The sequence below is a fragment of the Lontra canadensis genome, unplaced genomic scaffold (assembly GCF_010015895.1).
Source record: "Lontra canadensis isolate GAN:19392208 unplaced genomic scaffold, GSC_riverotter_1.0 scaffold8, whole genome shotgun sequence".
NCBI classification, from domain to species: domain Eukaryota; kingdom Metazoa; phylum Chordata; class Mammalia; order Carnivora; family Mustelidae; genus Lontra; species Lontra canadensis.
The window spans coordinates 9,736,856-9,759,938 of record NW_022631002.1 but is presented as its reverse complement, the minus strand read 5'-3'; the positions used below and the strand labels follow the sequence as shown (position 1 = coordinate 9,759,938).

At 44.4% G+C, this 23,083-nt stretch overlaps 1 long non-coding RNA gene across 1 annotated transcript in view; it reads right to left on the bottom strand.

Annotated features, from left to right (window-relative positions):
- The window catches only part of LOC116865961, a 107,263-nt gene extending 85,195 nt beyond the window's left edge, over window positions 1–22,068 (bottom strand). Inside the window, exons 1-2 of the long non-coding RNA XR_004382282.1 lie at window positions 21,935–22,068; window positions 10,959–11,076 (exon numbers count right to left, since the gene is read on the bottom strand). This is a non-coding gene — a long non-coding RNA (uncharacterized LOC116865961). The remainder of the gene's footprint in view (window positions 1–10,958; window positions 11,077–21,934) is intronic.
- Between the last annotated feature and the right edge of the window lie 1,015 nt (window positions 22,069–23,083).

Here is a 23,083-nt window from a genome sequence, read left to right as displayed (position 1 = left end):
TTAAAAGAAAAAACAATCAAAAACGTGAGCATGCGCACACACACATACACACACACACACATATACATGTAAAAAGAACAGATGTGCTTCTACTCACTCCTAATGCTGGTAGAGAGTAACTAGACCTCCCCAGACCAAGTTAATGTATGTTTTTATAAATCTGGTAAGCTGAAACATGTTTGATGAGGTTATAATTTTGACCATAAAAATGGCTAAATTGCTCAAATTCTCTGAGTTTCAGGAGGTTATTTTGATAACACTGTGAGATTAGGGGAGTGAAACTCATTCATTCATCCAGCAAACATGGGTCATTTAACTATTTCGTGATAGGCACTGGGGTAAGTGTGAAGGCTTCAGAAATCAATGAAACTGGGAGCTTCATGAAGCCCCAGAACTTGTCTGTCCTGTGAAAGAAAGAGAAACTTAGGCAAACCAAATAATTCCAACACGTAAGTGCTATAAAAGAAAAAAACACAGGGAGCTATGCCTACTGGGGATAAGGGAGTTTGGGATAGAATATTCTTCCTGAAGAACAGACATTTAAGCTGAGAGCTGAGTGTAGGAAGGGCTCATGTGTGAAAAAAAAAAAAAAATCCAGACAGAGGGGACAGTGAGTGCAAAGTCCCTGAGGCAGAAAGGAGCTTGGCGGATCACGGGAGAGAAAGGAGCCCTATCATCTGGCTGTGGAAACCCAGGGCAGAGCATGAAGGAGGCAAAGCTGGAGAGGGAGCAGAGATCACACGAGGCCTCAAGGGCCTGAGCAGAATTTTGAATTTTATTTCTAGCCAGGTAGCCCTTGGAAGCTTTTGAAGGACAAACATAATCAGACCCGCCTCCTACAATCATCACTAAGGCTGCTGTGTGGAGAATGGATTGGTGGGGACAAAAGCACAAGCAGGACACCAGTGAGGTGTACCGGAGGGGCAGTAATGCCCAGTCACTGCTCCTAGGCTCCTGGTTAGGTAGGTGGTAACTGCCCTCAGGAGGACCAGAAACATAGCACCTGTTGGCTGTGTAGACCTGAGTCTGAAGATCCTGTTTCTCTCTGCCCCTCTGCTCCCTTTAGCACTTGGATCCCACAGAGAACATCTCCCTTGAGAAGGAGCAAGGAGGTCACTTTCTAAGAGCGCCCCTCCCTTTCCAGGCTCCTCTGTCCCCTATACTGGCTAGGGACCTTTGGTTCATTAGTCCAGTAGTTCTCAAAGGGGGACAGCTCTACCCTCAGGGAACACCTGACAATGTCTACTCAAGATTTTGTTGTTAGCAGTGGAGGCAGGGGGTTGGGGGCAGATGCTACAGCCATCAGCTGGGTCAGGCCAGGGGAGCTGCCAAATATCCTGCAACATACAGGGCAGCCCCCACAATAAAGAATGAACTGGATCCAATGTGGACAGTGCCAAGGTTGCCAGCCCTGGACTGAAGGCTCATCCAACTTTTATTTCTTCTCCTATAAAGCCAGTGTCTCCCAAAGCATGTCCCCAGGGGCAGGATTAGGAGGAATCCAAAACCCTAGTGAATAAGACAAAGAAAAAGGAAAAATGGCTGCATTTATTGATCTCCTAGTGTATGCCAGCCACTGCACTTTACGTGTGGTAACCCACTTCTATTTGTGTGCTTTTTTGGCTGGTGGGCTGTTTCCTCAACAACAGACCTATATAACACAGGTATTTTTATTCCTCCCATATCACAGAAGGGGAGACTGAGATCCCAGACGATAAAGTAATCGTACAAAACCACAAAACTGGGGTTCAAACACAAGGCTCACTGATTGCAAGCATGATGCCCTTTTCTGAAATCCATAAAAGCCCTCAGGTCAGCCGGAGGGGAAACAGAGCAGTCAAGTCTGATTGTAGAAGTCTGGTGTCCTGCCTGGGGAATGTAAATAATTTAGACTGCACTGGTGGGAGGGACCGTCAGCCCGTCTGGCTTCATGGGCCACCCAGAGGGAACTCTGGACTCCTTGCCACCATCCATACCCTCCACGCACCCCACCCCCCAGAGTCCTGCCATCGCAGGATAGAGCGTCCTTCTGAACCAGAAGTCCAGCCCTTCCATCAGCATCACAGTGAAAGGTAAAGATCTCAATTGGCAACCAGGTTCTGTAAGCAAAGAAACGTTACTACAGACTGAGTAAATGAGATGGAGGTAGAACTTGACCACCGTGTGTTAATTTGATGCCTACTGTATGCAAGGCAGCGAGACAAAAGCAGTGAGGACTGGAAAGTCGCATAAGAAAAAGGATTTAAATGCCTTCCTCTCGTTATAAAACACATTGTCGAGGATGTGTTTCATGCCAAGCCAAATGCCAGGCTCTGGGGTACCAGGACAGACCGACCTCAAAGGGCCTTTGGTCTTTAAGATGCTAATTAAGATGCGTGGGGACAGTACCTTGAGTTGGATGGAAATGGACGGTTTACATCCTGCGTCTCATGACTGAACAGCTCAGCAGGAACAAAGAATGGGGCCATTCAGAAGCACGTATCCAGGGCTGGGAAAGGGAAGACACAGACGTGAGTGCATAACAACCTGCAGGAAAGAAATCAGGGAAAAGCGTAGGGACCGGCTGGCCTTTACTCTTAGTAAGACTCCCATGTGTAGGAGTGAGAAGACTTGCATCCGGAAGAGGAGAATGAGTCAAAGCTCTAGCAACTGGAAGAAGTAATGCACCCAGAGGCCAGAGCCCCCCAGAAAGAGAGAGATGGGACGCAGCAAAGGGAAGACTGGATCTGGATGGAGCCCTTCTTACTCTGTTCTGCGGAGACCCGTAAGAACCACATGGGAGCGCTCTTACTGACGCCACTGAACCCATGCGAAAGTTGGAACAGGCACCTACCATCCCAGCAGGAAGCCTGGGGGGATCCCAGGCTCTTTGGCTCAGGGGAGGTGACAGCCAACAGGCACACAGGCTCAATCTGGCACGTTGCCCAGTTTTTTTAATAAGTGAAGTTTACTGGAACACAAAGTAAACTGCCCATTCGCTTGCATACCCTCTCTGGCTGCCTCCATGCTAGGACAGCAGAGCTCAGTAGTAGGATAGGATAGCGACCATAAAGTCCATAATGTGTCAAGTAGTTACTGTCTGGCTCTTTACAGAAAACGTCTCCTGCCTGCTGTTCCAGAGCTCACGGTCTCAGCCTGGGCAGCCCCGGCACTCTGGGCTGGCGGCACTGGACGGAGCCCTCCCCCTGGGGGGACACTCCCAGCCCGGGGACACTGCCAGCCGCTCCCTCCTCTGAGGCGGCAGCGCCCGTGCTGAGGCGAGACTCCAGGGTCTTCTCAGGACGTACGAAGCCTGTAAGAAAGCACATCCCTTGAGTGCTCAAATTCCTGTGGCATCTCCACTATTTATATTGAAAACACCACAAGAACTCATTTTTCATGCTATTTCAGCTGAAAACAGCCATGGCAGGCCCTCAATCTGGAGATCAGGACAGTGGGGGAGGGCACGTTTGCGCGGCCGGGCTCAGCCCTGCTGCCCCAGGTTGCCTGTCCCAGGTGCGCTGGGCCCAGGCCAGGCTTTCTTCTGGGATAGCAGGCTCGAGGAATGAGGGGGAGTTGAGAGGGCCAAAGGTGCCTCACTGGAAACGCTGCCTCCTGTAATCTCGGAAAGCATGAAGACACGGGTTGGCGCTCGCACATCTACCTTGTTCGACAACCTAACATGGGTCATTAATTGAAATAAAATGAAACAAAATGGAATCCAGATGTTGGTATATGTTCCCTCACACAAAATGTAAGACAGATCACCAAATGGAAGTGCAACAACGTACTAGCAGCAGTTACTTGAGGGTGTGGGGGGGGACGTCGTGGTCTATCTCGACCACTTGTTTTTGTTCTGTTTTTCTTTGGTGGCCCTTGGGCTAAGACAAGGGGACAAAAAGATAAAATTTTTACTTAGGATTATTTTGTGTTTCTCCCCAGAAGGATATAAACACCACAAGAGATTGTGTTTATTGTTCAGTGTTAGATCCCTGGTGCCCGGCACACAGGTTGGAAAGTAGTAAGTGTTCAACTCATAGCTGTTGATTGAGTAAGTGATTACATTCTTATATATGCCTGATGATCCACGAGGAACATACATTGTTGTCACAACTTTTATAAAGCATATTATTTTAAAATGTCTATCAATCAAAGAACAGAAACTAAAGACTTAATTTAACACATTTTTATTGACCACCTACGATGTGCCCACATCACCATTTTTGCCCTGCCTCCAGGAAGCCTTGCATGGTACAAAACTCATGGCAAATAGTCAATTAATGCCTCACAGATATCCTGACCACAGAACCGGCACAAACCACCACCACCACCATTACCACCTACCTTGAGAAGGACTATATAAAACAAAAGAACAACTACTCATCTTTAAGAGACTAAATGTTCCAGCGAGCCCATCATCACAGTCCCTGAGAGTCTGCAATATGTTTTCCTGGGAGATAAAAAAAACGGACTAGCAACTGAAGCACAGAGGAGAACCCAAAGTTGTTTTGGAGAAGTTATCAGGAGCCATTATAAGCAAGGAACTATGCAACTTGCATGAATCAAGTCATCATTTGCAAGCGTTCCCAACACAAAGCCTGGCACCCCATAGGCCTCATCCCAGTGGCCTCCATTGGGCCTCAAACTCCAAAGATCAAAGTCAAAAGTGCACGAAGAACTTGAGAGCACTGGAAAGGTTAATAACAGGCATCAGACCGTTACAGAAGTTGACACATGCGTAGTGTGAGAAGCACGAACCACTGAGGCAGACCTTAACTCACTCTTCTCCCTTTCACTAACATGGTAACGAAACCTTTATTTCAAAGGCCACTTATTAATGTCAAGTAAGAAAAGATACCCCAAGAAAAGCCAAGAGGGCAACGGGTGGCCTGGACATGTTGCTCGAGTCCAGCTCCCCAGCACTAAAGAAGACTGGTGCTTGGATTTAATAATAAACCCCGTGACTCTGTGGTTGACCTGCCCACTCGGGACCTCCATCACTAGAGATGCCTGTGACAGCTACCGCGTCACCTAGAGCACCACTGCCTGCTGGGAAGTTATCCCTAAGGTGTAGGGGGAGGTGAAGGCCAGCTGGGAATACGAGAAGGACCTTCATCCAGGGAAAGAAACATTCTTGAGAAGAAACTACCCTCCATTAACCATCTCCCAGAACCATAAAAAGGGAAATAAAGTAGACCTATACCACATGGCACATCAGACCAATCCTTTCATCCCAGGGAGAAAAAAGGAGTCAAACCAAAATGGCAGGCTGGTGTAGCTGCGGCCACGCTCTTTAGGATTGCCAAATGACCGATTCCTAGACATTTTCTATTCATCACACCGATCAGTATTCCTTGTTGGCCATGAGGCAGACTGAGGTACTAGGAAGAAAGAGACCAGTCTTTGCCTTTCTTGGCAAGCATGATTCATTCCTTAGGAACAGGTTAACATTCGCTAATGGCCTTCTGCGAGCCAAGTCTGGTGCTAGGTGCTTCGTAGGTGGCATTTACCCATTCAGTGAGCATTCCTTAAGCCCCAGGCAGAGACAGCTGACACACTGTTGTAGCAGAAGGCTGCCCAGAACAGACACAAATGTGTCCTCACACACTGCACTGCGGGTCTCTACACACCCCTCTGCAGACATCATTCCAGTTTCCTGGAGAGGAAGAGTCGATCAGACACAACCGACTCAAGGTCACACCCCAGTAACCTGGCCAGGCCAGGAGCCGAGCCCGGCCCACCCGCAGGCCTTTCCTGCTCCCCCACAAGAGCCTTCCAGGGCCGGCTGGCAGAGAGCGGAGTGAGACAGCTTTGTTCCCTGACAGCGACTTGGTTTGTTTTGTTTCTGTTTCTACATAAATACCCTTTGTCTGTGAAACCCACAGTCCTATTTTGCACTCTGCCAAAATAATAATGACGGTAATAATAATATTGCTCCCTCTCATTTTTCTTCAAACACACAGCCCTTTCAGGCTTTTTCTTCCCCTTTAGACAGAGTCAGAGTTAACAAGAAATACTTCACCTTCATTTTAACAGTGTAAGAAGTCATCAGGACGCCCAGTCGGCGAATGTCAAACTCATGTTCATCAACCTCCATATCCAGGAGGTGATGGACAGGCCATAGTGGGGGCTGCAGGAGAATGGTGAGTATGAGGCTCATGGCTCGGGGGCCCTCGCTTCTCAACCTCAGCTGATGGTCATGACCCAAAAAATAAGCCCAGTGTTGTCAGAACTTCTGATTTTTCAAGTGAAGCCAGAGGTCCAGTCTGCTGTGTCACATCTCCCAATATTTAGATATTGGCAATTGAGGTTTTAAAATTCTTTCATGCATGCAGCAACATTTTTCTGGCTAAACAATACATATTTTGGTGTTAAATCTGGCACAGGTCTCTGCATTATTCCAAGTGTTCCTTCCAGCAAATACTGTACATGTTGAATAAAATTTTAATGTATTTATTTACAGTACCTATCAAGGGTCTTTGCCTTCCCTTATCATAGCTCTGCCGTGAAACCAACTGCAGAGACGGGAGGAGAAGCGTGTTAGCATCCAACAGCCCCATCCTCCAAGTACCAAACAGAAGATGGCGGCAACACGGACAATGTGGTGAAGAACGGGACAAGGTCATCTGGTTCGCGAGGAAGTGCCATCGTGGAGAGGAGATGGGACCTTGGATTTGAGGAAATATAGAAGGGGCAGCAAAGTAGATCAAGACGAGATGGAACATCAGCCAAAGTTTGGAGAAAAAAAATGAGCAAGTCGTGTTTCAGGGCCTGTCACCTTGAGCACCTTGACAGAGGAGAAGAGAGGACATGGAGGTCATGAAGGATGGGGACAGCACGTTATGCAGAGGCACAGAATTGCGTGTAAAATGGAGACAGTATTTGGTCTACTGCAGAAAATCAAGTTAGGGGAGACAACTGTTTTGATATTCCCTGCACTCAACATGGTGCTTAATGTGTAGACAGCTTCCCATAAAAATTTCAGGGTGGAATTAGCTCATACGCACAAAGGCGTGCTGACCAACACAAATGAGCACGGCATCAAGGGATTATTAATATTGATGAGGAGACGCTTTTCAAAGGGAACTTACATAGGACTCCTGAGAGAGGAATAATAAATTGAGGGTCTCTGGCAACCGTGAACACTGCTGTCAAAGTTCAGCAGGCATTTCCTTCTCAAAAACAATGAAGGGAAACTCATTCAATGGATTTCTGATCCAACTGGGGGTACTAAGCCAAAAGCAGAAGGGAAATAGAGGTTAATATGTGGCCCTTTTCGGATTTCAGAGTCAAGAGACACACCCTGTCCTACTCCAATGGCCTCCCCCACCCCCTCAAAAAAGGCAATAGTCCTATATGAGAAAGCAGTAAGCTTTATATTCATCTGAAGCCAGGACTCACTTTCAGCTACATGACAATGCAAGCTTTGGAATCAGGCAGAACTTAGTTCAAGTCCCAGCTCAGCCACTCGACCTGCTCTGCTGCCCTGGACAAACCACTGGGCTTCTCCGAGCCTCTTCGTCAAGGGAGAAGGCAGCAAAAGGGCCCACCTCAGATGACTTATGACGATGACAGGAATAATGTACAGTGAAACTTCACACCCCTCACGTAAGTATCAGACCAGACACAGAATGATCTCACTTCGAGCAGACATCAAAAGCCAAGGAGCTGATTCCATCAAGTCGAAAATCCCACAAAGACTTCACCCAGGACGTACACTGGTTCTCGACGTTTCTCTCTTTTCTGACTGCCCCCTCCGAACGTGGTGCTGCCTGCACACATCGACGTTTCCCTCCGCTGGGTAATCCGTACGCGCAGATTGCCCGCAGCTGCCCGACCACATGAAAGCCCCCGCCAATCCCCGGTGACCTCCTGGCACGAGGTAGTCATCCATCAAACGCTGGGAGCTCAGCACCAGACACGCCATGAAAGGTTAGCCCTTGGTTTTTACCGCGTTGGTATTAGCTTTCCCTGTCTGTGGCCATTTGCGCAGTACAAAGCCTTATACTGTTTACAAATGTTTCAGAGTCCTGGCCTTTTCTTCTCATTGACTTTAAGACACTGGCATCATTAATCTTTAATGTTCACTAAAAACTTCAGTCAGCAATGAAAATGAAATGCTGCCTTCTGCCACGAGTTCCAAGTGCGGCTGAACTATGTGCTTCTAGAAGAGGTCGCAGCGTGATGGCACTGGGGAAGGAGTTGCCATTCTCCGTTCTACGTAACAATTGGAACGGTTTACTCCATGACACTGTGTCCACACTTGATACCAGCCATACCTACCAAAGGGCATTTAGTGCAGTGTTTACTATACAAAGAGCAGTGGCTGTTTGTTAATTATTAATGTTGTTGTTGTTATTATTGACTATGTTCAGTTATGGCTATTATTATTATCATCATCATCATTATTATTGACTATGTTCAGTTATGGCTATTTCCCTAGCCTGGACTCCTGAGAAAAAAGGAAAAATGTGTCAAAGATAGGAAATATGTTCCGAAGTAAGACTTTCATCCATAGTTAAGTGTTAAACAAATAGCAGAGCAGTCAAAGAAAGAGCCAAGATCACAGTCAAGTCCAAGCTTTGGAATGCTGCACGATGGGCATGGGGCAAATTTATTTTCCTTACTGATGTCATATATGAGTGGGGAAAAATTAGTGGCAGACTTTTTGTGAAAACAGAATTGTTTTCTTCTAGATTGCTTTTTAACAGTTCTTCGAGGTCAGCACCATCAAACACTACATTCTGTGGTGATGGAAAAGGAAGGCTGTGTGACCTAGGAGAAGAACTGACAGGTCGATCCGTGTTCTCAAAAACTCAATGGGAGTCGATGATTTTAATTAAGAGTTCATAATATCACATTCTATGAGTGTATATACCAAACTTGATATAGTTACTCCCTGATCATTTTTTATTACGGTTGATTTCCATTTAGTATTAGTAATTCAAAGGATACTTTGGAGATATTCCCAATAATATACATTGAAAATTAGGAAAGCTAGTCATGTTCTTAATAATCCTAAGCTCTTAGAGGTTTGTATATCATCTAAGACTAATCAGTGCTGATCCACTCAGAAGTATGCCACTTGGATACAATTACCACACCCTCATTATATTATACTCTCCCCCATCTCTGAATTCTGGTCTATTTTGATCACCAGCAGTGCTGTTTATGCTGCCCAGAAATCTGAGCGAGAACAGAAATTCAAATCCTGGGAATGATGTTACAGAGAGTACATGAGTGGAAGACAGTGTCCTAGGGAGGCAGGTCAATAGAACAGACCCACTGCTGGGGCCCCCCATCTCTGCAGAGGTGCCAGCTTCCGCCCTGGTCCAAGAATACTGCCCTCGTCCCTTTCCGTGGGTCACAGGAGGAAACTCCATTCTCTCTGCTACCACTTTGTACTTCCAAGTATGATCACCTCCATTCTCTTATCTGACCATCACAATGACCCTGGCTGGGGGCGCAAGTTGGGAAGAGAACAGTACAACGTTCATAGTCAACATAATGATCCAGAGATGGCCACTTGTCTAGGATTACATGACCGGCCCACAACAGCTCTGGGGTTAGAACTTAGGTCTCACGCTTCCAAGTACAACAGGTCTTCTGGTGTACTCTCTTTCCTCCTGCTCCCCAAGGACAAAATCGGGCTGTTGTTTGGATTGATGAGTAGTAATAATACCAGGTTATGTATGGTGCCTAAATTAACTATTAAGGAGTTCTGGTTCCAGGTAGTGGGGAAGAAATACCCTCCCCACCCTATCTCTCCCACTTCATATAGCTATGAAACACAGACAGAATTCAAGAAGCAGCAATTTGAGGACTCAGAAAAGTAAACAGTGGCACGCAGACTGGGGAAGAAGATCCGACTCTGAAATGTCACGGAACCAGGGCTGCGTTTTCCATGTTTTCTTCCTCCAGCATACCTTGGCTTGAACTCAACGCTCTAGACCCAGCAGTCAATGTCAGGACTGAACAGAAGAACCTTCAAGAGAAGCCACCTCCTTCCAGCCCGAGGGCCTCAACACGCAACTTGTAACTCCAAAAGAGAGTACAGGAATGTGCCGTTTTGTTTCCTCCTTCATTTCTCTGTTTTCTCACACCCACCCCCCATCAGTTTTGTAAGGGCGGAGGAAGGGGGCAATCACAGCAGCCCATGGAGTCAAGACTGGGGGAAAGCCATGTCTCTGTCAATTTGGTGGAGATGCAATCCCAAGAGGGTGGGGGGCGAACTTCATTTTTCTCTCTCTGTCCTCCCACATGGTCCAGACACAGCCGACTGAAGTCACTAATCCCCTTTTCTACTCAGAGGACCAAAGGGAGGTGCCCTCAGGGAACCCAAAACCACTGTACAGAACATAAGGGGGGGGGAACTCCAGAAAACAGACCCATAAATGTGTTTATGAACACTGGGCTCACCCCTGTTACAGTGCATGCTTGGATCTGATCCCATTCACCACAGCAAACACATCCATCCACGAACAAACCACCTTCCAGGACCAGACCCGCCACTAGGTGGAACACATGCAGGACAGATCCACGTAACACTGGAGAGCTTTGGACACTGGAGAAACTTAGAATCACAGCCCACAGCACTGGGGGTTTGACCACAAACAGGTCAGTGGCTAAAAACATAATAAAACATCCACATTCTCCAAGGACTTTAGAAATACTCAGAGTCTCTTAATATAACACTAAAAAGGTTCGGATACAATTCAAAATTACACAGCATATGGAGATGAGGGAAAAAATAAACTCAAATGAGCAAAGACAATTAACTGCCAGACCCCAATACAGTGGTGATACAAATGTCAAGATTATCTAGAAAAGACCTTTTAAAAGCTGGTATAAAATACTTGAGCAAATACCTTTAAATACTTTGGAGTCCAAGGAATACAGGAATTCTCAGCAAAGAAGTAGAAAATATAAAGAATCAAATAATTTTAGAACTGAAAAACACAACCAAAATAAAAACTTACTGTGTGAACTTAGTGGCAGAATGAAGACGACAGAAAAGAGTCCATGAACTTGAAGGTGGATTGATGGAAATTATCCCATCTGAACTTGGAGATAAAGATGGAACAGAGCCTCAGGGACCTATGTGATAAGGACAAAAATTTTCATATTCATTTGACCAGAGTTGCAGAAAGACGAGAAAGAGTATAGTACTGAAATTTTTTTTAAACACTTTTTTTTTTAAGATTTTATTTATTTATTTGACAGAGAGAGATCACAAGCAGACAGAGAGGCAGGCAGAGAGAGAGGAGGAAGCAGGCTCCCTGCAGAGCAGAGAGCCCGATGCGGGGCTCGATCCCAGGACCCTGAGATCATGACCCGAGCCGAAGGCAGCGGCTTAACCCACTGAGCCACCCAGGCGCCCCGTACTGAAATTTTTTGAAAGAATAATGGTTGAAAACTTCCCAAATTTGGTGAAAGACATACCTGAGGAAACTCCAAAATGTTAACAAGTAGAGACAAAGAATAAAATCATTACCTAAAAAAGGCCGACAACTGAAATGACTACAGATTTCTCATTAGAGACTATGGGACCATAAGGAAGTGGCACAATATTTTTAAGGTTTTGAAATAAATTAACCATCAATGCAAATTCTCTATTAAGCAAAAATACTTTTCAGAAATGAAAGTGATATAAAGACATTCTCAGACTAGGAAAAGCAAAACTAAACGAAACCATTTAGAACAGACCTGCTCTAACAAAATTGCTAGAAGAAATTCTTCTGGGGGTGCCGGGGTGGCTCAATTGGTTAAGCTACTGCCTTCAGCGCAGGTCATGATCCTGGAGTCTCAGGATCAAGTCCCACATCAGGCTCCCTGCTCTGCCCCTGTTCCATCCCTCTGCCCCATGCACCCCGCCCTCAAATAAAAAATAAAATGTTTTTTAAAAAATGTTATTTGAAAAAAGGAAAGAAGGAAGGAAGGAAGGAAGGAAGGAGGGAATTCTTCTGGAAGAGAAACAATACCAGATAGAAATCTGGAATAACAATAATGAGGAACAAGCAAAGCAAAGAAAAACTTAATAGACCCTCTTGAATCCCTTAAAATACACTTGAAAATTAAAGAAAAGATTAATTAATCTTTTAATTAATTAGTTAATTAAAGAAAATTAAAACATTGTCTACTGGTGTTTTCAATACACAGAGGTGTGCCATAGGAGACAATTATGACATAAACTGGGGGGAGCACAGAGCTGCATACAGTATAATGTCCACATGAATATGATACAAATGGTGGAAAGATGTTTACGTTCCACTGGAAATGGTAAGCTGCTGATTTTCAGTAGATAGTGGAAAGCTATATTAGCTAGCTAGATATCCCCTAAAGCAACAACTTAAAAACCTTACAAAGATAGGATAGATAAAAGATTTAAAAAGAGAGTTAAAAAAAATCGACAATTTTTTAAATGTTCAAATAACCCAAAGGTGAGCAGGAAAGAGAACAGAGGATGTAACCAAGACTGGTGAGATCCTTACTTTGAACAACTAAAGAAGCAGATGAGTATGTGCACGTTCTGATAAAACTCCTGAAGGACAATATGAAGTAGAGCGCTCTTCCATGAATTAACAGTGATGTCAGGAAAGGCTTCTGTGAGGGAATGAGCTAACGAGAGAGAGAGCATGTGTGGGGGCAGGGCACCCCAGGAGGGTGGGACACCATGAGCAAAGACCCCACACGGGAGACCGACAGGGTGTTAATGGAACGAAGACCACTGTGGCTGGAGCCGTGAACAAGGAGACTGAGAGATGAGAGGATGGGGAGATGAGGTGGTAGGATGGTACTGACCATGGCTATTAGTTTGGATTCCAATCCGAATGCAGTGAGAAGTTGCTCAAATGTTGCATTTGAAAAGCAAAGTCCTCTAAGATTTTGCGAGGAAGCGCCATGCCATTTTCCGTGACCTGGCACCATCTTGTGCTCCCATCAACAGTGCACGCAGGCTCCGATATCTCCACACCCTCACCAGCACAGCTTTTGTTTGTTTTTATAATATTTTTGAGTCCACTTACATGAGGTCTCTGAAAATAGCCGAACTCACAGAAGCAAAGAGCACAATGGTGTTCAGACTATCAGCAATGCGAGATGCACGAGTTCTAGAGACCTACTGCCCAACATTGCATCTGTAGTTACAAACCCTGTTTTGTTTGGTCAGTGATAAAAAAAAATCTGCCCAGATCTTATGTGTGAAGTGTTCTTACCATACTATATTGTTTTTTCATTAAAAACCATTAAAATGATGGGGCTCCCAAGTGGGTCAGTCAGTTCAATAGCTCCCTTTGGCTCAGGTCATGATCTCCTCAGCCTGGGGTCGAGCCCTGTGTGCGAGGGCTCCCTGCTCAGAGGGGAGTCCGCTTCTCCCTCTCCCTCTGCCCCTCCCCCGGCTTGTGCACTCCCTCTCTCTCAGATAAATGAATGAAATCTTTTAGAAAAAATGAAAATCAGAATTTATCTGAAAACAGAAAGGAAAGGGTTACTCAGGAGAACCCTACCTACCCCCACCCAAGGTGGGAGATTCCTGGGCAAAATAAACAAGGAGGTCCTAGGCAAGAGCCAGCTTTCTCATTCCTTTAACAGCTGAATGGTTAGCTTCCCTGGGCAGAAATGTGTACGAATCTGGATTACATCGAACAGTCAGATGCCTTATCTAAAAGACGACAGCCAAAGCTTGATCTTTGGCCTAAGGGGAGAATTAAAAGGTGTTTATGTTTCAGAAATAATCAGAGTCAGACATCTCAAAATTAAAATTCTTTGTCAGCCTATCAATATTTATGAATGTGTAAAATTTCCGACAGCCCCATTCCACAATTTCCATGTGTTGCGGGTTGAGAGATGTTTGACCCCGAAGAGATAGCATCTCCGTGCCACACATTTCCCACCTCACTCTACACAGCAAAGCCTGTTGAAAACTGCGACCCGGCTTCTAGTTAAGTTACCCATATTCCCCTTCCTCGTTGAAATCAACTGGGATGAGATTACTTAGAACAGACCTTGCAGGATCGACAAAAGGAAATTACAGGTTCCTCCATATATAATCAATTCCCCAAAAACTCATGAATTAATGAAGGATTATAATATGCTACAGCCAATCTAGTTTGGAACAAAGGCAAGATCTGCATTCCGGATAAAAGGTTTCTAGTCATTGCTTTGACATTAATGCATTTCATGTGAACTTGGCCAAGGCTTTTCTTTTCTTTTTTAACTTCAGCAGCCTCAGTTTTGTTATCTGCAAAATAAAGATGTTGTATATGCATATGCACGTATGTATGTGGGCATGTGCGTGTGTGTGTATGTGTGTACAGATCAGGTTCTCTGGAAGCAGAGCCTGAGACAGGGATTCAGAAGCATGTGACTGAGGGAGTGCTTTCTGAGACAAACCTCTAGGGCCCAGCAAAACAAGATGGAAAGGGAGAAAGTGTTGAACAAGGGTATGATCTCAGATAAAGTCTAGCCTTCGTCTGACTCATCAGAGAAGAATAAACAGATAGGAGCGTAACAGATGTTTTATCTGAGAGTAGTCTCCACCTTGAGACAAAGTCAGTCTTGTTCTTCCTTTTCCCCTCATTTTTGGCACTGAGCTGTCCCCAGGACGGAGGGAATGATTTCTCCTGGTGCTGAGAAGGAGATCAGCCATGAACCGTTAGCAGCCAACATTTACAGCAGTCGGGGAATGTGTACACTGGTCTCATAAAGGAGAGCTGGACAAGGCACTAACATGTATGTTGTATACGTGAAGAAGAGTGTATCACATATATGCGGATAAAGGTAATGAGGGTGCACACGCATGCAATGGGGGGAGGGGAGAGGAGAGAAAAAGACAGAGATTCACTTCTATTTCCTCTGTTGGCTTGCAAAGTTATTCTCATAGGAGGACATGAGAAGATAATACTTGAGGAAATACTTGAACTACCCTCATGCATTGTCAAAGCCATCACGGGCTATCTGGACTCCATTTTGCTCCCCCCTCTGCCTTCGACGCCCTCTGCTACAACCAAGCTCACCTGTGACCTTAAAGTGGTTATTAGGTGCTTCTTCTTCAGGAGGTTCCTAGATCTACCTCCTCCTCTGCCCACCGTACCCACTGCACCCAGATAAAAAGTAAGACACCATTAATAAGGACCCTAACACAACACTCCATGTGCAGCACCCTTCTTAGGAACGAGTAATTAGTGGACTCAAACCCCAGCTCCCCAGTTAATACTAATTATGTGACCTCTGGCCAAGTCAAAACCTCTCTACACCTCTTCTTTGATTCTATCAACCTCAAAATCTTTATCTTACATGTTTTAGCTTTTTCAGCCTATGCTAATGTGTTATTGGATGGTTACTTTCTCTGTACGAAGGGGCGTATTTCTAGCATCTCCCAGTTAAATAGATGCCCCAACAGCCTTCAAGAAAGGAATGATTCTACATGGATTTCAAGGAAGCCAAAAGAATGCACTGTTCTTGTGCTAAAGGAATCGAAAGGAGGAAACGCATGAAAATGAAGGTGGGGCAGGGGGTGGGGGGAGCCCAAGGCTGGGAGCCAAATGCCCTGGTAGCAGCTGGGCTCAGCAAAGAATGCACAACTATTTTTAGCCTCTACTTGGGTATACTGACTTCTGGAACAACATCCTCTAATTATGGTGTCTAGGACTGTATCCTGCCCTCCCACCCTCATCCCCCCAGAAGAAGCAATTTCGCACTGCCCGGCAGGCAACTCTTTCCAGGTGCTCCTCAAACCAGACAGGGACTCTCAACCTTCTAGATGCGCCATCCTGTGACTGGCTTTCATTTCAACATCCACCCAAGCACTATGCCTGCAGCAAAGAGCAGTCTGGGTCCTCCCGTCGGCAGACAGCTCCATGGTCTTCTGGTACCAGTTGGCATCCAGCAAAAAGCACTGGCACCATTTTTGTTGTTGTTTTCAGAACAATACTGCAAAACACACTGCCATCTTCGTGGCTCATGTAGTGGAAAAATGAAGTTTATAGCCAGTTCTGGTTACCTAAGGCTGCATGTGTGACAAGCCACGCCCAAACTTAATGGCTTAACATGGTCATTGTCTTTCTCAAGGTTCTGTGGGTTAGCTCGGCTAGCTGGACAGTTCTGCTGCTCTTTCTTGGGGTTTTTCATGCCACTGAAGGTAGCATCTGGGGCTGGTGTCCTCCAGAAGCTCCACTGGGATGCTGGCTTAAGTCTTAGAGCATTGCCTGAGTAACAGTGTGCACGTGGGGAGGAAGACAACGCAGGACAAGAAGAGAAGAGTAAGAAGCAAGATAGGAAAACCTGCCTCTCATTTTTTTTTTAAACCATGAAAAACAAATGGTGAAATCCCAGGACAGCATCGGGTACCTGCATAACCGCCCTTTGCCTCCTCCTTTTCTACGACTCCTCTTCCTAAGACCTCATCAGCCAAGGGTGGAGGGTGAAGAATGCACCAGAAACGACAGGAGTCAGGCAGTCAACATTCAGGCGCAACCTTGGACACACACTCAATGTCCACGGGCACGCACATGCACAGGCACACACCACAGAGGGAGCTGAAGGGATGGCTGAAAGGATTCATGAGAATCATCCTTTTCTACCCGAAAACCCGAGCTCTCTGAGGTTTATGACATTTCTGATAAGAATCTCTGCTGCTCTGTAGAATGTCTCTTGTCATAGGTTTTCAGCCCTGAAAAGAGTCTTGGAATTCTCAAAGTCCAATTACCTTTCCCAGAGGGAGTACTAAAAGGGATAAAGTCATGAAAAACGATTATATATTTCTGAGTTTTCATTGCTAAGGAGGCGCAAAGGTGATAAGATGACCATAGATTTTCTTTCTGAAAATGGCATTTCTAGATGCAAAGCCCTTCCTGTCTGCCTTATTCAAAATAGCAAAGCTAATCACCCTTCACTCAAATTTATTATTTTTTCGGTGCATTCCTAACTGCCTGAAATTATATTAGTTTATTGTCCATCTTCCTATAAAATATAAACTCTATGAAGGCAAAGAATGTATCTACGTTCCACTGTATACCTCCTTAATTAGTACCTGGTACATATAGGTACTCATTATCTGTTGAATGAATTAATTAACATTCATTTAATTCCAATTACCTATAAGACACTGTACTATTTGCTTTGTGACATTGTGCTATGCAAGATGAGAAGTTATCCTCAACAAAACTGCAGTGTACATTAATAACTATATTGCTCAAGAAAACTACAAGGGCATTGAGAAATATAAACAAAGGACCATTAACCACAGGGAAAAAATCATCTAAGTCTATGAATTTGAGCACTACCCATTAAAGTCCACGGATGTTATTCAGACAAAACTCCATGGGGTTGCTGTTACTGGGGTACTGCCTGGAATATCCATTGTTTGAGAATCAGACCTTCTGACTCAATGACCTTGGATCATTAACCCATTCTGTGTGGAACTCAGCTTCATCCCCTAGAAAATAAACATTTTTGCCCGGATCCTCACTGAGGTTTCCCTTCCCTAACAACACAGCAGGAGCGAGGCAAGAAGGGGCAGGGTTTTGGTACCAGCCCCTCAGTAGGTCTGTGGCATGAATAAGGAAATGGTTTTAAAAGACAAAAAGACCCATAACCAAACCATCTGCTATCAAGATCTATCTACAAGGACATTCTAGTAGAGTTAATTTTAATGAAGAAAAAACTGCAAACCAAACTGGAAACTTTTTAGAATTATTTATTTGGAACTAATTTGGGCCTTAAAAATGGCAAACATTGCTGAGTTCTCTGATACCTCCCCCAAATTCTCATATGTTCACAGCCACTTTCTCCACAGTGTCCCCCAAAATGAGCCTTTCTCCTTTCATCCTGCTTCAGTCTAGTGTCTTTGCTCAACACTGGGAAGTTGTCTTCTACTATTTCTTTGATTATTTCCTTGATTCCGTTGTCTCTGTTCTCCCTCTGGGGAACTTCTAGTCATTGGGAGTTGGGCCCTCATATATTGATCATCTAAGTCAATGATTCTCCCATGTTTTCTCTGTTTCTTTTGTTTTACATCCTGAGAGATTCTAATAATATTTCTTTCAGGTGTTAAGGAGTATTTCTTTCTTAAGATTATTGTGGCAATAATGGCTTTAATTTCGAGCAAGGTTTTCTTACCCTAGTACTAGTGACATTTTAGGATGGATCATTGGTTGTTGTGGAGTATGCACGTGGAGGATGCACTGAAGTATTTTAGCAGCATGCTGGCCTCTCTGCCTGCTCAAGGCCAACATCCCAGTGCCTCCAGCCAACACAACGAGAAACATCTCCAGTTACTGCCAATCGCCCCAGGTTGAGACCACTGATTTAAAAGAACCCAGATTTCTCCATTTCTTCTTTATAATAGCCCACTCTTAAATGGCCACAGTCACTGATTAGGCTTTGTTAAATTTCTCTTCTGTTCCTTGCATTATTTCTGTCTTCCAGGGTCAAGTGTTCCACTTGTTCATCTTGGCCCTTGTCTATACTAGGGATTTCTGTCTGGTGGTCTTGACTCTTCCCATGTAGTCCTCAAACGAGGGCTTCATCAGGTAATAGAAGTCACTGAAGTGAATCTCCAGTTTGTTTTTTTTGTTTGTATGTAGGTTTTTTTCCCTGTTGGGACCTCTTGCCTGAGACCAGGAACTCAAGCTGGAAGCCTCTAAATAAGTAGGCTTCCCCGTGGGATGGACAGTCCGAAGCAGGCAGGCAGAGTGACGGACTCATTCACCAAATGTCAGGCCAGAGTGTGCTTTATTCTGGGGCGCTAACACCCACACGAAAGCTCTAGAGAGTCTTTCAATACTCACCAGGATTCCTGCCTCTCTTCTAACCCTCACCTCGGTAAACCTACCAAACCCAAGACAGGAAGGTCTCTGATATTCCAACAAAGAATAATTCACAAATTTAACTGAACTATTACTGCCTTGGACTGGGCATTCTGGGTCTCTTCCTACAAAAATCCTTCAGAAGGTAAATGAGTAAACAAATGGTCTTACAGCCATGCCATGGAATAATATATGGCAACAAAAAAGAGTAAACCACTGCTGCCTGCAACAACTTGGATGGATCTCAGAGGAATTACATGGAGTGGAAAAGCCAATTTCAGAAGGTTATGTATGGCATGCTTTTGACAAAATTATTGAGGTGGGGAGAAGATTAGCAGTTGCCAGCAGTTGGGGATGGAGGCCGTGGCACAGCATGGGTGTGATTATAACCAGTAGCATCAGGATAGACATTGTGATGGTGGAATACTTCTGGTTTTTGACTGTGGTGGTAGTTACATGGGTAAACATGTGCAATAAGATTGTACCCATCTACACACATATTCAGAGTACATGGAAAACTGTTGAAATCAGCCTAAACTCTGGATTGTACCAATATCAATCTCCTGGCTTTGATATTCTGCAAGTTATGCAAAGATGTTACCACTGGAGAACACTGGGCTGGGTGAAGGGTGACTCCCTTCACTGAACTTGTATGGAATCTCCTTGTACGTTGTTGTTGTTTTTAATTTCCAATGAATCTACTACAAAATGAAAGTATTTTTAATGGGGGTAAATGTGACCCCATCTTCATGACCACTTCTGGCTACTCATGACCTTCACTGACTCACTGAAAGCTCCCTCTGCCCTTCTTAGGCAGATAGGATTTCATTCCTTCTCCGATCATTTCAGTGGGATTTCTGGAAGGAGTGGGAGCAAACTCTTATGTTCATACGTGTAGAGACAACCATCCTGAATTAGAAAGCAATTGAGAGAAATAGGAGGCCTCAAAAAGTTGAGTCTCAGTCAAAAGCCAGCTTAAAAGGAACAAGATTTAGAGAAAGTAATCTACATCTAGAAGCCTATTATTCATTTACTTCCTTAGGGACTCTACACTCCATCCTTGGAAAAATGGACAGCAAATGGATGTCATTGGACCACATTAATTGTGCACGTTGTAAAATTCCCCTCCACACAGTTGTGCCCTTTGCTTCTGCTGAAGATGTTTCCCAGGAACACCTGTATCAGAATCGCTGTCGCATGTACCACAGAACTTCTTGTAAAGATATTTTCCCAGACTCGGTGTCTCTGCTCATGTATCTCTATCAATCTCCTTAAAATCAGTAGTTCTCAAAGTGTAGCTCCAGTCCAACAGTATCATATTCACCCGGAAACTTGTTAGAAATGCAAATTCCCAGGCCACAGTGACTCAGAAGCTCTGGGTATGGGAGCCAGATACCTGTTTTAAGAGGGTCTCCCCCCACCAGGAGCTTCCAGTACCTGCCAGAGTTTGAGAACTACCTTAGAACACACTGATGGGTTCTCTACTGTTGAACAAAGTGGTTGCAATGAGAAAATACTTTTTGGATTTAAAATTTAAAAAAATATGTAGTGATGGGGAAATCCCTTACAAAATTGTTTTTATTGCAACTTTCTGCTACTGGGCACTCTCTATATTTTAAATTCCTTTTTTTTTTAAATTTTGCTCTTGCTACTAGGAAACTCAGAGCCAAATTGGAAGGTCAATCATAGTAAATATATTAACCCACAGAGTTATTACATGGATTCCTTCCTCAGTCTCCTTGCCTTGTAGTGCCCAATTTCTTATTTTTGCTTTATTGGATTTTGTTCCTTTGGAGAGAACAGAAAAGTTATAAATATAGTCAATAAATATAAGACTCCTTAACAACAGGCGATGTGTTCTTATATGCTGCCATATGTTCTATTCTGAGTATGAAATACAGATCATGCAGACTGAGCAGATGTTACCAGATATTAAATTGCTTCAAAAATAGATGACAGAACAGGAAAATTCAAACACTGCCTAGAGGGAAAAAATATTTTCATGTGTAACTCCCAGGGATGCTCTTATGAAATAGAACTATTATTGCCCTTTTGTTTAAATGTAAGAGAAAGGACTTACTTAGGCTTAGATTTACTATATTAACCACTATTGTTCTTTTGGCTTCTTGCCTTTGGGTGATGTTTCCTTGTTCAGAATTATTTTCTGTTTCCATCATCTTGAAACAAACAATGTGCATTTCAATTGTCTATTTTCCCTGAGCCAGCAGACCAATACAATTCCCATTTGAAAAAGTTCTAAAACTTAATATGTAACCAATAAAACACCAGTACTACTGATAAGTTTAACAATTCCCATGAAGAGGTTATATCTTGGTTTGAACTGCAACACATTAAAAAATGCCATTGAAAAAGATAATATTAAATAAACACTCAATTAAAAATGAGATGAACCACCACAACAATAATTAATGTTTCTTGAGCAACACTTAAATTACCTCTATAAAGTCTGAATCTGGAGGATAAAGAGAAAGTATAAAACATTTTCTGAAGACAGAAAACATAACTGACTAACGTAACTAATTATGTTTCCACTGGACAGCCCTGCTCTAGATCCTAGTGTAACATATCCCATTACTCTATGTCCCTTTATTTTTATCTTTATTTTTAAAATTTTTAAAAGATTTTATTTATTTATTTGTCTGTGAGAGAGAGAGAGCACAAGCAGGGAGAGCTACAGGCAGAGCAGGCAGAGGGAGAAGCAGGCTCCTTGCTGAGCAAGAAGCCCGATGTGGAACTCAATCCCGGGACCCCGGACCTGAGCTGAAGACAGATGCTTAACCACCTGAGCCCCCCACACATCCCTCTATGTCCCTTTAAAATCTGCCTGACTCATTCTTGAAGAGACTGTTAATTATTTTCGAGGGGCTGGTCCCACCCAAGCCCCTGACAACTGAGTCCTGTTCAAAATCAGGCAACTACTCAGACCTTGACACTGTTGCCCACCTGCTCCAAATACTAGCACCTGTTCGACGCCCTGCTGCTCTGGCCCCGGACAGCACAGAGCCCCGTCAATACCGGAAAACTCCCGACTTCCAGAATTCGCAGAGCACACCCTCTGTATTAGTTTCCTATAGCTGCCACAGTAATGACCATAACTTAGTGGCATAAAAAGAACATGAAATGATTACCCTAGGGTTCTCGAAGTCAGAAGTCCGATGACAGATTCATGGGGCTAAAATCAAGACATCAGTAGAGCTGTGTTTCTTCCAGTAGGTTCTAGGAGAGAATCTGTTTCCCGATCGCTTCCAGCTTCTAGAGGTCACCTGCACCTTGGCCCTTGAGTCCTTATATCTGCAAGGACAACGATAGCGTGGCTGAGTCTGATGCTGATTCCTCTCCACCTGCTCCTACTTCTAAAGACTGTCGTGATTATACTGGGAGTATCTGAAGATCCTGGCCATGGCCTATAGAAAAGGTTGCTCATTAGCCACCTTCTTCCACCTGCGACTTTAACTGCCCTTTGCCACTTAACAAACGGAATGGGTTCTGAGGATGAAGACATGGACATCTGTGGTGGGGAGGGAGCATTATTCTGTCTTCCGTGACCAGTAAGCCAACAAGTGAGGAACCAGGTGACCAACAGAGGAGGCTGAGAGACTGACTGAGGGCGTGTCCAGCTCCAGGTGATGCTCCTGATGATGTTCCAGGACGCAGGCTGCTTCGCCTTCGTGGTAGGGCAGAGCGGAAGCTCTGCTCCCCACTTAACCCCTGCAGCCCTCGGAGCCTCACTTGCCTTGTCTCTAGTATGAGGATAACAATGACACCTATTTCATAGGGTGACTGTCAATGTTACACGTGAAACCATGTCAGTCAGTGTCTGGACTAGAGCAACAACATAATAGGCATGGAAAGAAAGAAAATGTAAAAATAATAATGATGCTAATGATGAACATATGTTTCATGGTACCAACCTACCAAGTCTAGAGATACAACACCATAGATCTGAGAGTGTCTTGGCAATGATCAGATGGAAGAGAAAACTGAGGTTCAGAGAGGAGAAAAGGTATCATTTAATTTATAGAAGATTAGAAACCAGGACTGGGTTGGGAGCCATGAGACTTGCTCGTCAGTACCTCTCAGCCATCTATCAGCACAGTCATGCTGAGCAAGGACGTTCTGCACCTAACACATGGGGACACTTATGCCCAGCCCACTGAGCACGTTTCCTTCGAGCGTCTGTGTGTGGCAGCTGACCTTTCTGACGAATGGGAGCCGCTCTCTGTAAACTGACCTCTAACTACCCCTTTAAAATCATTGTTTCAGCAAAGTTTTGGCGA